The sequence below is a fragment of the Dermacentor andersoni genome, chromosome 6 (genome assembly GCF_023375885.2).
Source record: "Dermacentor andersoni chromosome 6, qqDerAnde1_hic_scaffold, whole genome shotgun sequence".
NCBI lineage: Eukaryota > Metazoa > Arthropoda > Arachnida > Ixodida > Ixodidae > Dermacentor > Dermacentor andersoni.
In genome coordinates, this window is record NC_092819.1 from 125,804,277 (window position 1) to 125,818,879 (window position 14,603).

Consider the following 14,603-nt stretch of genomic DNA (forward strand, 5'->3'; position numbering starts at 1 on the left):
ATCTAAACCAAATTAAATTACTTCAGAAGAAAGCTATTCGTGCCATAGAAAACGTACCTTATCTACAACACACAGCACCAATCCTTCAAAAACACGCGATAATGAAGGCCGAAAATATATACATATACAGACTATTGTGCAGGTACAGAAGTGCCGTCCAGGGAAGGCTTTTTACGGTTCTAGAACATGCTATTCTTAAAGAACCTAACAATGTCTATCCTTTACGCTATAGACCGCCATGACGCACACAGCTTTCTCGCGCACAACTCGCGGAACAGAACAAATTCGGCACACATTACCCTCAACACTAAATAACACGGATCAAAGACACATCGACATTTTAACTCCATCTCGTAAAACTACTTTTGAATTGCTCATGTGATTGACTTGATCAGCACGAAGTCAACTTTTTCTTTCCACGTGCACACTTTTGTCACTGTTGAAAAAATTGTCCTGCTCTGTAATATTTCGAACGTTTCCTTAAACGAACTTGTAAAAGCATTGTTTATGTTGCTACCTTGTTCCTGCGATTCGTGTTTGTTTGTCTGCTTGCACGTTTGTTAATTTCCAAGGAGTGACCGGAGCCTTGTGCCATGTATGCTGGTATCGCTATTGTGCATGGCGCTTGACTTTCGGCAGTTTCTGTATTTCTTCTTTTACCCTTTTATTATTACAATGGCGAAGCGCAAGCCTTGCGCATTCTTATTTGGTGTGCTCAAATCAATGCTTATAACCAACAATTGCCACTGCAATATATGGTATGCTTACTTAGGTTTTTCCAATATTTTCTACGAGTTCTCTCCGTTATGTAAGATTTTTTTTCTTCTCTCTTTTCCGTACGCTACTACTGCTGTGTACGGGTGGCTGTAGCTTTGTCAGGCTGCGGATGTGCAGTTTTTTCCTCCAACCACCCTTTTTTTCACTGTACATAGTGCGAAAAATAAACTTCCTTGATTGACTGATAAAGAGAAAAAGATCAACACTCCTAGGCACCGGTGAGATTCGAACTCACGATCTCCTGTTTACTAGACAGGCGCTTTAACCAACTAAGCCACGGCGCCGACGATTCGCTGCGATGACCCAGTTTCGATGCCTGGCAAAACTGAGTAAGTGCCTAATGGCGAAATCACCCTGCTAGGCTAGTATGAGCGTCACGTAGCAATGCGAAGCGCTCAGAAAACCGGTTTTGTACATACGTATTGTCATGCAATGCCGAGAATAACAAGGACATCTTATCTTCAGGGAAGTATTCATCGATCCGTACCTGCAATACAGATAATGATTTTTTAATCCGCCAATCGTTAAATGCTTTAAAATTCGATTTCCCTTGCATATTCCTTATTTCTGTCCGTCCGTGCATACATGTCATTGTGCCGACGAACGTAGTCGCCATCGAAGACACCTATCGAAGGGTTTCGTTAATGTCAGCCAACCTCGTCATGTTTGCGTGCGTGCACATGTTTCGTCATTTGTCTGTGCGTCCTAATTTGGGATCATATATATATATATATATATATATATATATATATATATATATATGTAGATATGTGCGTGCGTGTGTGTGTTAAAACTGAACACTGTACTAAGCTCTGAAGGCGCGGACAAGTTTTGGTTTAAATCGTTTAGCTGACTACGTTTTCAGATTGTCACCAACCATATGCACATGGCGTGCCATCGTAATGCTTTCGTGGTTTTCTGAACCAGCATGCGCGACAGGTTTCTAGAAGCGTTATTCCTGAAATCGGGCTCATCATTTGGCAAGTCCTAAAACAATCAACTCTTTGTAGAGACATGCCCTAACCAAAACAAACCACAAGTTTTCGGATGCTTAATATGCGATTCGACAACATGTAAGCACAGTCATCATCATCATTAGGCAGTTACTGTCGAATTAATGTCTTGCTGTGTTACGAAATAGAGTATCTATAATATAGAATTCGTGCGTTAAGGTAGTTGTATAAAGCCGTAGACCGGAATGGCTATTAAAAGCCTACGAAAGACAATGCTTTGTTCCGTTTTGTTTAGACTGCGATAGCACATAGTAGAAAGCTATAGCAACTAAGGATAGTAGTACTATCGGCCGTATATAGTTGGAAACATTCGCACACTAACTGAATTAACAAGCATGGTGTCAGCGCACGCAAGTAAACATGAACACTACACACTTGACGAGCGCGGATACTCGCTGGGAAAACGGGAGTGTGAGCAAGCGCGGTAGCAGCAGCCAGGAAAGCGACTTGGCACGGTGCATCGCTTCAACGCAAGAACGGCGAGAACGCAGCGAACACAATGGCATGATCCGCGTACACATCCCTTTCATGTTACGGCGCGCGTGACTGCGCGCAGCGGCGAAAAGTACGTAGGCAAGGTCCAAGCGGGCTCCCATCTCCCCTCCCTCCCACACTCCCCACCAGCTTTCCTCCATATATTGCGCGCAAGGTCAAGCCGCGATCATCAGTTCCCCTTGCGGCCGGTCGCGCAATGCACAGTTGCTGCCGGAGCACAACCAACCCTATTCTTCCCTCCAATCCGCCTGCAACTTTCGCGCGATGGAAGGCGGTGTGTTTGCTCTCAGCTGCCTTTCTTCGCGCGTGCCCGATTGAGCCGCGAACGTCGGTTTCCCTCGCGTGCTTTCACTCACACCTACACCATGCGACGCGTGGCGACCTTGCACTTCATGGGGAATATCACGGCGATGGCGACGGCAAAACCGCGGCTTGAGTGTCTACATAATTTCTATTGCTATAACAAAAACTGCATGAGGTAATTGTTCCTTGGTTTCTTTCAGGTCACATGAGAGAACTTGACCTGCAAATGCATTAAATAAATGAGCTTTTTTAAATATTTCGTGGCAATGTAAACATTCCTGCAAATATTACGTGTGGTGTTTGTGCTGCATACTGCTTCTAGTAGGTGTATAGCGTATTGTTTATCTAGTGAACTTCCTATTTTTTTTCTTTACAAGTTAGGAAATATATTTGTACTCGAACTCTGAATATTTCTTGTCATTTTGGCCTACACCACTTCCTGAATAAATAGGAACTGTTTTACAATTCAGTTTTAAATTTTACTTCAAGCATCACATACTGAAACAAATTCACGTTTTTCGTGTTTATTATAGTATCCGCCGGCTGTTATATTCACGTGCCTGCGTTTGTTCGAACTGAAGTATTATGACCGTTGCCGTTATAAACGAAATGCATTATTGCTATTGCTTCAATAAAAACTACTTCAGAATTTGTATTTACAAGATACTTAAAAGCTTTTCATGCAACAATACCTTGTTTTCTTTATTTCGGCAGTGGTAGGTATCATGTGAAGTATTTAAATACATCCGCAGGGACACGAAGTTTGCAATAGTGCACACAGGTAAACCAAGAATCGCTGTATTTTCGCATACGTATATGCGTTCCTTCGTCATCGCTTGACAGTATAGGATCTTTACAAGAAACAATGTTTAGGAGAACGTCCTATAGGAGAATTCCTCATAAGCACAGGGATACCTGCCTTTTATATTATAAAATAGTTATAAAATAAATATAAACACCGAAATTCAATATTAGTTTATTCATTCTATATTGTATTGTTTTTTTTTTGTCTGCGAGATGGTTGACAGGAGTCATACAAGGATTTTTGTTCTGGGAAGCAAGGAAGGAAGGAAGGAAAGCAACTTTATTCGAGGTCTTGCAGGCCACGAGAGCTTTGGACTCTCATAGAGTGGGCGTCTCGCACGACGGAACCGGGAGGTTGAGTTTCCTGGCGGCGTCGTGGACGTGCTGGACGGCTCAGAGTTGGGGAGCGAGTTCTTCGCTCCGGATTGCTTTTCCAAACTTGCGCTTGTCCGGTTCGGAGTTTATGTGAGCTTGCGAGCACGGCCAGAGTAAATGATATGCGTTAAGGGATGCATTGCAATTGGTACAATAAGAGTTGTCGTAGAGCTCAGGCATGTAATGGTGTAGCCTGTTTTGCGTGGCGTGCTATACGCCCTGCGTTGTACGTAGTAGGGTTTATTGATTTAATTGTATGTAGAGGGGGCGTCCTTGTTCTCCTAGTGGTCGGGTGAAGCCGCGCGATCTGTAAGTGCGCGCGCAGCCTCGTCTGCCGCCTCGTTAACGTTGGGGACGTCGCCGATCTTTGGTCCTAATTGTGCCGGGAACCAGTATATGACGTGGTTCCTAATCTATTTTTTTGTGACAATGCTGAGAGCCTGATCACAGACTGTACCCTTTTGGAAAGCTCTGATAGCGGCTATGGAGTCGCTGTAGATATGGGAAAGATTGTCGTAGGTGAGCGCAACAGCGATCGCAACCTGTTCGGCCTGTTCAGGCGTCCTTGCAATTACCGTGGCTGCATATCTTGTGGATCCGCGGCAGTCCACAACCGCCACTGTGAAAGGTTTGTTTCCCGCGTATGCCGCCGCGTCCACATAAGTTGAACGTTCGCGGTTCGCCAAGGCTTGGTCAAGGAGGAATTGAAATTGAAGTTTATTCAACATAGGAACAGTACACAGGAAATGTTTTACAGGACATCTGAATCCCTAGCTCAAGGCTAGTTGGGATCCATGCTAGTTATAATTCACAATCTTTACAGCAATACGACGAAGTATAAATAAATCATATATACATAAACATTCATTTACGACCAAAAGGCAGGGTACGTGGAATGTCTACGAGAAACTTTCAGAAAATAATTTGTATTTAGTAAATTATACAATGCAAGTGAAAAATGTCAACATATCTACCCCATCGAGATGAAAGCTCTATGCAGATAATAGTAGTGAGTGATAATGGGATTTCACTGATATCGAAAAACATTTTGCTTGTTTTACTTCCGATGGTAAGCTGTTCCATAGGAGTGCTCCAGTATTGTTTAGCCTTCGCCTTCCTTATACATTACGCATTTTTGGTAAGAGAAAATTTCCCTTAAGTGCGCTGCGTGTATTGCTCCTGGAATGAAATATACTGATACTCTCAAAGGGCACTTAGTGGTTATGCTATTATGAGTAGGCAATATAGATTTAGGATTCAGTAATAAATTAAAAGACAGTATATTTATACTTTGAAACCACAGCATTGATTAAGCATTGTAATCCGAAAAAGTCATGAATCGCAAGACCCTTTTCTGAAGAAGTACAATAGGTTCTACATATGAAACGTACGTGTTACCCCAAGATGCAATACAGTAGGATATATGGCTATGGAATATGCTAAAGTAAATTGTTCTCAGAGTGGCAGTGTCGTGGTAATAACAACATTTGCAATTGCATTCGCATTTGCATTTGCAATTGCTGCAATTGTCCTCTCGCTTGTCGTCTGCCCCTGTTGTTTTCGGGGCGTATGTTTCTGGGTATAGGTCGGACCGTGATCTTGGCGCGGATGACTCGTGGGAGTTCCGCAAAGTCCTTTTGTATGTTTGCTTGAGAAAAGCCAATGATTACCTAGGATCGTGCGCCCCGGAGGCGTCGTCGAAAGCCTAGCAAGCTGGGCGCGCTGCTGGGCTTCGGCAATTTCTTCCACGGTGTTGTGCATGCCCAGGCGCCCCAGCTTCTCGTTGCTGGTGCTGGTAGAAATGCCGAGGGCTTGCTTGGTGACCTTTCTGATTTGGGCATTAAGTCTGTCTCTTCCGGATCATGAAAATTGAGGATCGCCGCAACGTGTGCGGAGTGACAGGTGACGAACGCGTGTATTAATTTGATGAGATTATGTTCCTTGAGACCGCTGTGTCTATTGGCAATTCTTCTGATGAGCCTTACAGCGTTGCTTGTTTTCGTGATGAGCGTCTGAACCCTAGAGGTATTGACGTCTTTAGTCTCTACGATCATACACAGGACTCGGATTTTGTCGATGCACGGTATGGCACGTACCGAATTGGTTCGTACGGTAATTTATTGGTTATAATCGAAGTCTGACGAGTATGGCCTGCGGCCCTTCTGCGTGGGTCTGCGTACGAGCAGCTCCGACTTGGTAGGCGAGCATCTGAGTTTTGTAGGAATTAGAAATTCTGCTATGGTGTTCCCTGCTTCTTGCAAGTCGCCCTGCCTGGGATGGCTGGCGTGTTATGACGGGGTTGAAATGAAATGTCAATGCAACCTAATGTGCGTGGGAGCCCACAATTTCAGTAGCTTTAAAATGTGATTGCCAATATTTAAAAAATAAAGCATGCCTAGCTAATTTCTCATTCTAATAGACGAAGGACAACTTCCTTGCACGGCTTTTTTTTTAACCAGTTGTCTGAAACACTTGTTTCTCACGTCACTACTCACCGTCTCCATGTTCGAGGTTATCTACGAGTTTTGCCGCACTGGCAAAAGGTAACGACGTCGATTAGGAGGGCTGATTGAGTGGAAGCCATCCGTATACAAGACGCCGCCATTCGGCCTTGCTTGAACGCAGAAACTACTCCTAGAAGTAATTTCCCGTATGTTGTCCTTGGCGTTTTTATTTATTGGCTTCTTATGAAATAATTATTAAAAATCGTGCCACTCGATTCTCTTTCTTCTAGTTAATTACATTACGAGGTTCTCGAATCAGGCAACATTGATACCTTCAGGTAGCACGTGTGCTTTTATTGGTCAGTTGCCATCCCCGGAATAGATAATTTGCTCGTGGCGCAAGCGGTAGAAAGGATGTTGCACATCCTCCGCATAGGCGATGCTCTAACTAATTCAGCCCCTGCGGCGCCGTTTTTCTATCCACTTTCTCGGGTATTTACGTTTACCACTAGAAACCTGCGAGTGTTAGCCAGCGCCACCACTCGCTAACCTTGGCGGCGGATGTGGAACATCTTTACAGCCGCGTTCGTCATGTGTACGTGACCTTTTCGGGTGAAGGCAACTGGCCAATAAACACACGCATGCTAACTGAAGGCATCAGTCTTGGCGGATTCGAAACCCTCGTTATGTAATAAACGAGAAAAAATGGGGTTATCCCAGGTGCCTGATTTTGATTAAGCCTGTCATAAGAAGCCAACAAACAACAGGTGGTTTAAAAGCCGGGTGCAATTTACAATTCGAGGTCCTACCGTGTTCGACCGTCCCTCTTTTGACGGCCGAACACCGTTGGTTTTATATATGCATCTTCCACGATGTTGTTAAATATTTCTCTTTTTTTTCGCTGAAGAGCATCGATAACGTTAGCTGGGACAAACGGTTTACAGATTGCGTTCCAGCTAATTTTAGGCAGGCTTGACATATGCGGGCGCCACGAAGCTGGACAGAACCAAGGTATTGTTGCCTAGCGCCGCTTAGAGTTACTCAAATTATTTTTTTTTTCATTCCACCTAATGAGATAATATTCCTTAATTATTTGTTCAACTTCCAAAAATATATAATGAGATGAAAAGTGTAAATCAGAAAATTCTAGAGTAACATGAGAAAACTCGATAAAGCTCCGATCCCAGGTGTTCAATACGTTCTACATAGAAGTGTTTTTCCGAACGCGAAAGAAGCCCCCAAAGGGCTTCGCGACTGGCTGCTCGAGTAACTTTCCGTGTATTACTTAGCCCCTCGATGAGGCAGCGTGTAAGGCGAGTGAGTTGAGAACAACACTTTGCAATTCCTTCAACACGGTTTACATCATGGATCCGGGACATCCAACAGGGGTGACATAAAGCTGAAGCATTTTTCTCGCATTTGCGGCTGAATTGCCACATATTTTTTTACGGCTTTATTTACACCTCCAATGCCACATCCCTCAAATTGTTGTCGCAGGATATGTGACCAAAGCGACCTTTCTGGAGTAGCCAACACCTGTTATGGCAGAAGAGCCCCGTCTGCCGTTCTCGCCGAGATTCATTTTCGGCGAAAAATATTGCTCTCATATTGTCGGCATTAACACGGACCGAGATCTGGGTTTGGAAGCATGGGAGTCCCCTTCCAAACACTACCGAGGCAAGGAACGGGAATGTATTGATTCGCTGCTGGCCACAGGGCTATCTTCTCCTTCGCGCTTTATTTTCTTTATTCGGAAGAAATTATGCACGCCCAATGATGTTCTTAGCAGCAGAGACAAGAATACATAGCACTCAAAGACCGGTACGAGCACCAGCCGAGCGAAAAAAAGAAAAACATTCTAATGCGACAAAAAAAAAAAAAAAGCATGCAGCGCCATTCCAGAGTACAACAGCTGTAATGCAGAGTGAACCAATTAAGCCAGGAACGGTAAGAAAATAATCCCCAAAATTTTTATCGTTCTTTGAGCTGAGCACAGAAATCACAGATGTATACAATTCTACTTGTTAGTTATGCTTTCGAAAAACTAATTTTACCAAAGGATAGATATGGGACTTTATTGTGTTAGTGTATCTCGTGCTGGTTCATTATAATTAGTGACGTCACGAGTGATAAGCAAGGTTCCAGGATGAGGAATAACATACAAGGTTGAACTTGGAACAAAAATTCTAGTTTAAGTTTCGCGTGGTGACTGCGATGCTTTTGTCCCGCTAGGGTTCATAAACTAAGTCGCAGAGTCAGTCTGACGATTTTAAACGTGTTATACATCTAGCATATTTTAGTTAGACCCCCTTTAGTGCCTGCATGTTGTTTTAGTTTGTCATAAACAATGGGGGCGTATTCGATCTTTGCCCTAATAATGAATGTAAAGGCTAATAATTTTAGTTGTGCAGGTTCGTGTTTCATTTGTACCTTGGAAAGCCCTCTAAACTAAACGTGGACGTCCAAATTTTACACATTTGAGTTGCAACTTAATGTGTTTATTATTGCTATCGTAAACTTTGCGGCACAGAGTTAGCCAGCTAACCAGGCTGTGCAACCAACTAGGATCTTTGCCATCCGATAATTGGGAATCAAGTTATAACAAAAATATCAAAGAAAACAAAAAAATATTGTCACTATTGTCTGCTATCTTGACATAAAACATGATTATATCCAAACTTACCATTCCATTTCATTAATTCTAGTTCATTGCACAGGGTAGTAATTAGGGAACGAGCGTGCAAAATTTCGTTGAAAAATAATTACTCATTTTGAAGTTATAACTGTTTGCGCAAGGAGAAAGTGCAAGAAATCAAGTTTTGAGAAAAACAAGAATTAGGTTTTTCAATCCTTGTAGAAACCAGATCATCATGCCCTAGGAAGTTAAAATCCACCAGGCTCATAGCTAGGGCCCTCCTTAGCTGCCACGGGCTCTCTTTTGGCTTTTGTGGCTGCTCGTCTTTTATTGCAGAGACGTTTTACATCACCCGTGTATTGACCCTGGGCCTTCTTTACATGGTACTGGTCACTGGTGCAACATGCTACAAGAGTGTGGTGGCCAGGCTGGATGCCTGCTTCCCTCAATATATATGCTGTACTTCGGTTTCCATCATTGAACTGGCACACAGCATCATATAAACCAAAAAGTAATAGGAGTCTGAGCGTCGTCTTCTTGCATTCTGGGCAGGCCAGTTTTGCAAAAACAGATGATAGGATTTCCATATCTTTAATCCTATTACCTTGCAGTAGAGGTTCTTGCAGTGGCACTTCGCAATTGTTCTCTAACTTCCCAAGCTTTTGCAGCACTCGCCGATACATTCACGTCCGCATGGTCTTCGCTCGGATCATTCAACGTGTGGCGATTGCCAAAAACTTTCGTTTCAATCGTCTTTTTACCGTGAACATGGCCATGCCTTCTTATAAAAACGTCCAGTCTATGTTATTACTGTCGCTACCAAAAATAGTACCTATAAAAAGGTTGAATCCGGTAGCGTTCAAAGCGGTAGCATAAATCGCACGCAAAGTAAACAATTGAGACGTTTGTAGCGTAATGCATTCCCCTTGCGGATTTTAAAACAATGTTTAGAGAAAGGAAGCCTTACAAATTGGCTTTGAATGATCTTTTATATATCAGACTAAGACATAACCGAAAATTATCAATATACGCCGTTGATTATCGCCGAGTTATCCGTTTCTGTTACCAAAACACATCAGTTTCAGTGTCGGAACAGTTCACCACCTGTTCAAAAGTAGGCTATAACTTTTGAACTAAACAAGATGCGAACATGATTCTTGCTGAAAAGCATTTTTGAATGCTTGGGGATTCTCGAAATCTAAAAAAATGTTATTTTTAAGAAAAAACGCCTTTTCAAAGGTGGTGACATACCTTAAGTGAAATTTTCTCTTGTCAAAAATGCGTAATGTATATGGAAGGCGAAGGTTAAACAACACTGGAGCACTCCTATGGAACAGCTTACCATCGGAAGTAAAACAAGCAAAATGTTTTTCGATATCAGTGAAATCCCATTATCACTCACTACTATTATCTGCATAGAGCTTTCATCTCGATGGGGTAGATATGTTTACATTTTTCACTTGCATTGTGTGATTTACTAAATACAAATTCCTTTCTGTAAGTTTCTCGTAGCGATTCCACGTACCCTGCCTTTTATTCATAAATGAATGTTTATGTATATATGATTTATTTATCCTTTGTCGTATTGTTGCTAAGATTGTGAATTATAACTAGCATGGATCCCAACTACCCTTGAGCTAAGGATTCAGATGTCCTGTAAAACATTTCCTGTGTACTTTTCCTCATCATCATCAGCCTGGTTATGCCCACTGCAGGGCAAACGCCTCTCCCATACTTCTCCAACTACCCCGGTCATGTACTAATTGTGGCCATGTTGTCCCTGCAAACTTCTTAATCTCATCCGCCCACCTAACTTTCTGCCGCCCTCTACTACGCTTTCCTTCCCTTGGAATCCATTCCGTAACTCTTAATGACCATCGGTTACCTTCCCTCCTCATTACGTGTCCTGCCCTTGCCCATTTCTTTTTCTTGATTTCAACTAAGCTATCATTAACTCGCGTTTGTTCCCTCACCCAATCTGCTCTTTTCTTATCCCTTAATGTTACACCTATCATTCTTCTTTCCATAGCTCGTTGCGTCGTCCTCAATTTAAGTAGAACCCTTTTCGTAAGCCTCCAGGTTTCTGCCCCGTACGTGAGTACTGGTAAGACACAGGTGTTATAAACTTTTCTCTTGAGGGATAATGGCAACCTGCTGTTCATGATCTGAGAATGGCTGCCAAACGCACCCCAGCCCATTCTTATTCTTCTGATTATTTCAATCTCATGATCCGGATCCGCAGTCACTACCTGTCCTAAGTAGATGTATTCCCTTACCACTTCCAGTGCCTCACTACCTATTGTAAACTGTTGTTCCCTTCCGAGACTGTTAAAGATTACTTTAGTTTTCTGCAAATTAATATTTAGACCCACCCTTCGGCTTTGCCTCTCCAGGTCAGTGAGCATGCATTGCAGTTGGTCCCCTGAGTTACTAAGCAAGGCAATATCATCCGCGAATCGCAAGTTACTAAGGTATTCTCCATTAATTCTTATCCCCAATTCTTCCCAATCCAGGTCTCTGAATACCTTCTGTAAACACGCTGTGAATAGCATCGGAGAGATCGTATCTCCCTGCCTGACGCTTTCTTTATTGGGATTTTGTTGCTTTCTTTGTGGAGGACTACGGTGGCTGTGGAACCGCTATAGATAGCTTCCAGTATCTTTACATATGGCTCATCTACACCCTGATTCCGTAGTGCCTCTATGACTGCTGAGGTTTCGACTGAATCAAACGCTTTTTCTTAATCAATGAAAGCTATATATATAAATGTTGGTTATATTCCGCGCATTTTTCTATCACCTGTATAATAGTGTGAATATGGTCTATTGTTGAGTAGCCTTTACGGAATCCTGCCTGGTCCTTTGGTTGACGGAAGTCTAAGGTGTTCATGATTCTATTTGCAATTACCTTAGTAAATACGTTGTAGGCAACGGCGTTGTAGGCATCTTTGGCGTCCCCTTTCTTATGGATTAGGATTATGTTAGCGTTTTTCCAAGAGTCCGGTACGCTCGAAGTCCTGAGGCATTGCGTATACAGGGTGGCGGCCAGTTTCTCTAGAACAATCTGCCCACCATCCTTCAACAAATCTGCTGTTACTTGATCCTCCCCAGCTGCCTTCCCCCTTTGCATAGCTCCCAAGGCTTTCTTTACTTCTTCCGGTGTTACCTGTGGGATTTCGAATTCCTCTAGACTATTCTCTCTTCCATGATCATCGTGGGTGCCACTGGTGCTGTATAAATCTCTATAGAACTCCTCAGCCACTTGAACTATCTCATCCATATTAGTAATGATATTGCCGGCTTTGTCTCTTAACGCATACATCTGATTCTTGCTAATACCTAGTTTCTTCTTCACTGCTTTTAGGCTTCCTCCGTTCCGGAGAGCATGTTCAATTCTATCCATGTTATACTTCCTTATGTCAGCATCTTACGCTTGTTGATTAACTTCGAAAATTCTGCCAGTTCTATTCTAGCTGTAGGGTTAGAGGCTTTCATACATTGGCGTTTCTTGGTCAGATCTTTCGTCTCCTGCGATAGCTTACGGGTATCCTGTCTAGCGGAGTTACCACCGACTTCTATTGCACACTCCTTAATGATGCCCACAAGATTGTCCTTCATTGCTTCAACACTAAGGTCCTCTTCCAGAGTCAAAGCCGAATACCTGTTCTGTAGCTTGATCTGGAATTCCTCTATTTTCCCTCTTACCGCTAACTCATTATTCGAATTCTTATGTACCAGTTGCTTCCGTTCCCTCCTCAGGTCTAGGCTAATTCGAGTTCTTGCCATCCTATGGTCACTGCAGCGCACCTTGCTGAGCACGTCCACATCTTGTATGATGCCAGGGTTAGCGCAGAGTATGAGGTCTATTTCATTTCTAGTCTCGCCGTTCGGGCTCCTCCACGTCCATTTTCGGTTTTATCGTTTGCGGAAGAAGGTATTCATTATCCGCATATTATTCTGTTCCGCAAACTCTACTAATAACTCTCCCCTGCTATTCCTAGTGCCTATGCCGTATTCCCCCACTGCCTTGTCTCCAGCCTGCTTCTTGCCTACCTTGGCATTGAAGTCGCCCATCAGTATACTGTATTTTGTTTTGACTTTACCCATCGCCGATTCCACGTCTTCATAGAAGCTTTCGACTTCCTGGTCATCATGACTGATGACTGGATGTAGGGGCGTAGACCTGTATAATCTTCATTTTGTACCTCTTATTAAGTTTCACAGCAAGACCTGCCACCCTCTCGGTAATGCTATAGAGTTCCTGTATGTTACCAGCTATGTTCTTATTAATCAGGAATCCGACTCCTAGTTCTCGTCTCTCCGCTAAGCCCCGGTAGCACAGGACGTGCCCGCTTTTTAGCACTGTATATGCTTCTTTAGGCCTCCTAACTTCACTGAGCCCTATTATGTCCCATTTACTGCCCTCTAATTCCTCCAATAGCACTGCTAGACTCGCCTCACTAGATAACGTTCGAGCGTTAAACGTTGCCAGGTTCATATTCCGATGGCGGCCTGTCCGGAGCCAGGGATTCTTAGCACCCTCTGCAGCGTCGCAGGTCTGACCGCCGCCGTGGTCAGTTGCTTCGCAGCTGCTGGGGACTGAGGGCCGGGGTTTGATTGTTGTGTTCATATAGGAGGTTGTGGCCAGGTGCTGCATCAGGGTGGCCAATCCTGCTCAGGTGAGGGAGTGTGTTACCGGTTCTGTTCACCTGGATCAGGCCACACTCCAGGCCTGTTTATGCAATTTTCTCAACACGCGGATTTTTTTTTTTATCCGGTGGAAAATTGCGCGGCACCGGGATTCGAACCACGGACCTCTTGCGCGCGAGGCGGGTGTTCTACCTCTACGCCACCACTGCAGTCTTTTCCTATTTGAATAAACTTCAACTTCAATTCCTCCTTGACCTAGCCTTGGCGAACCGCGAACGTTCTGTTTTTGTGGACGCGGCGGCATACGCGGAAAACAAAGCTTTCGCAGTGGCGGTTGTGGACAGCCGCGGAACCACAAGATATGCCGCCACGGTAATTGCAAGGAAGCCTGAACAGGTCGAACAGGTTGCGATCGCTGTTGCGCTCACACACGACAATCTTTCCCATATCTACAGCGACTCCATAGCCGCTATCAGAGCTTTCCAAAAGGGCACCGTCTGCGCACAGGTTCTCAGAATTTTTACAAAGAAAGAGATTAAGAACAACGTCATATACTGGTTTCCGGCATACTTAGGACCAAAGATCTGCGACGTCCCCAACCTTAACGAGCCGGAAGACGAGGCTGCGCGCGCGCTTAGAGATCGCGCGGCTTCTCCCGACCACTAGGAGAACAAGGACGCCCCCTTTACATACAATGAAATCAATAAACACTACTACGTACAACGTTAGAGAGTATAGCACGCCACATCGCACGCTCACTCAAGTTCAAGCGGTTACACTCAGATTGCTACAAACAGGTACATACCCCACGCAAAACAGACTACACCATTACATGCCTGAGCTCTACGACAAGTCTTATTGTACCAGTTGCAATGCATCCCTTAACGCAAATCACTTACTCTGGCCGTGCTCGCAAGCTCACACAAACTCCGAGCCGGACAAGTGCAAGTTTGGGTCATCCAGCAGGTCCATGATGCCGCCAGGAAACTCAAGCTTCTGGTTCCGTCGTGGGAGACGCCCACTCCATGAGAGCCCAAAGCTCTCGCGGCCTGCAAGACCTCGAATAAAGTTGCTTTCCTTCCTTCCTTCCTTCCTTCCTTCCTTCCTT

General features: G+C 44.0%; 1 non-coding gene across 1 annotated transcript; it reads right to left on the minus strand.

Annotated features, from left to right (window-relative positions):
- Positions 1-987: 987 nt before the first annotated feature.
- Positions 988-1,061, minus strand: TRNAT-AGU (transfer RNA threonine (anticodon AGU)). Its single transcript has one exon. It is a non-coding gene; the product is annotated as a tRNA-Thr (tRNA).
- Between the last annotated feature and the right edge of the window lie 13,542 nt (positions 1,062-14,603).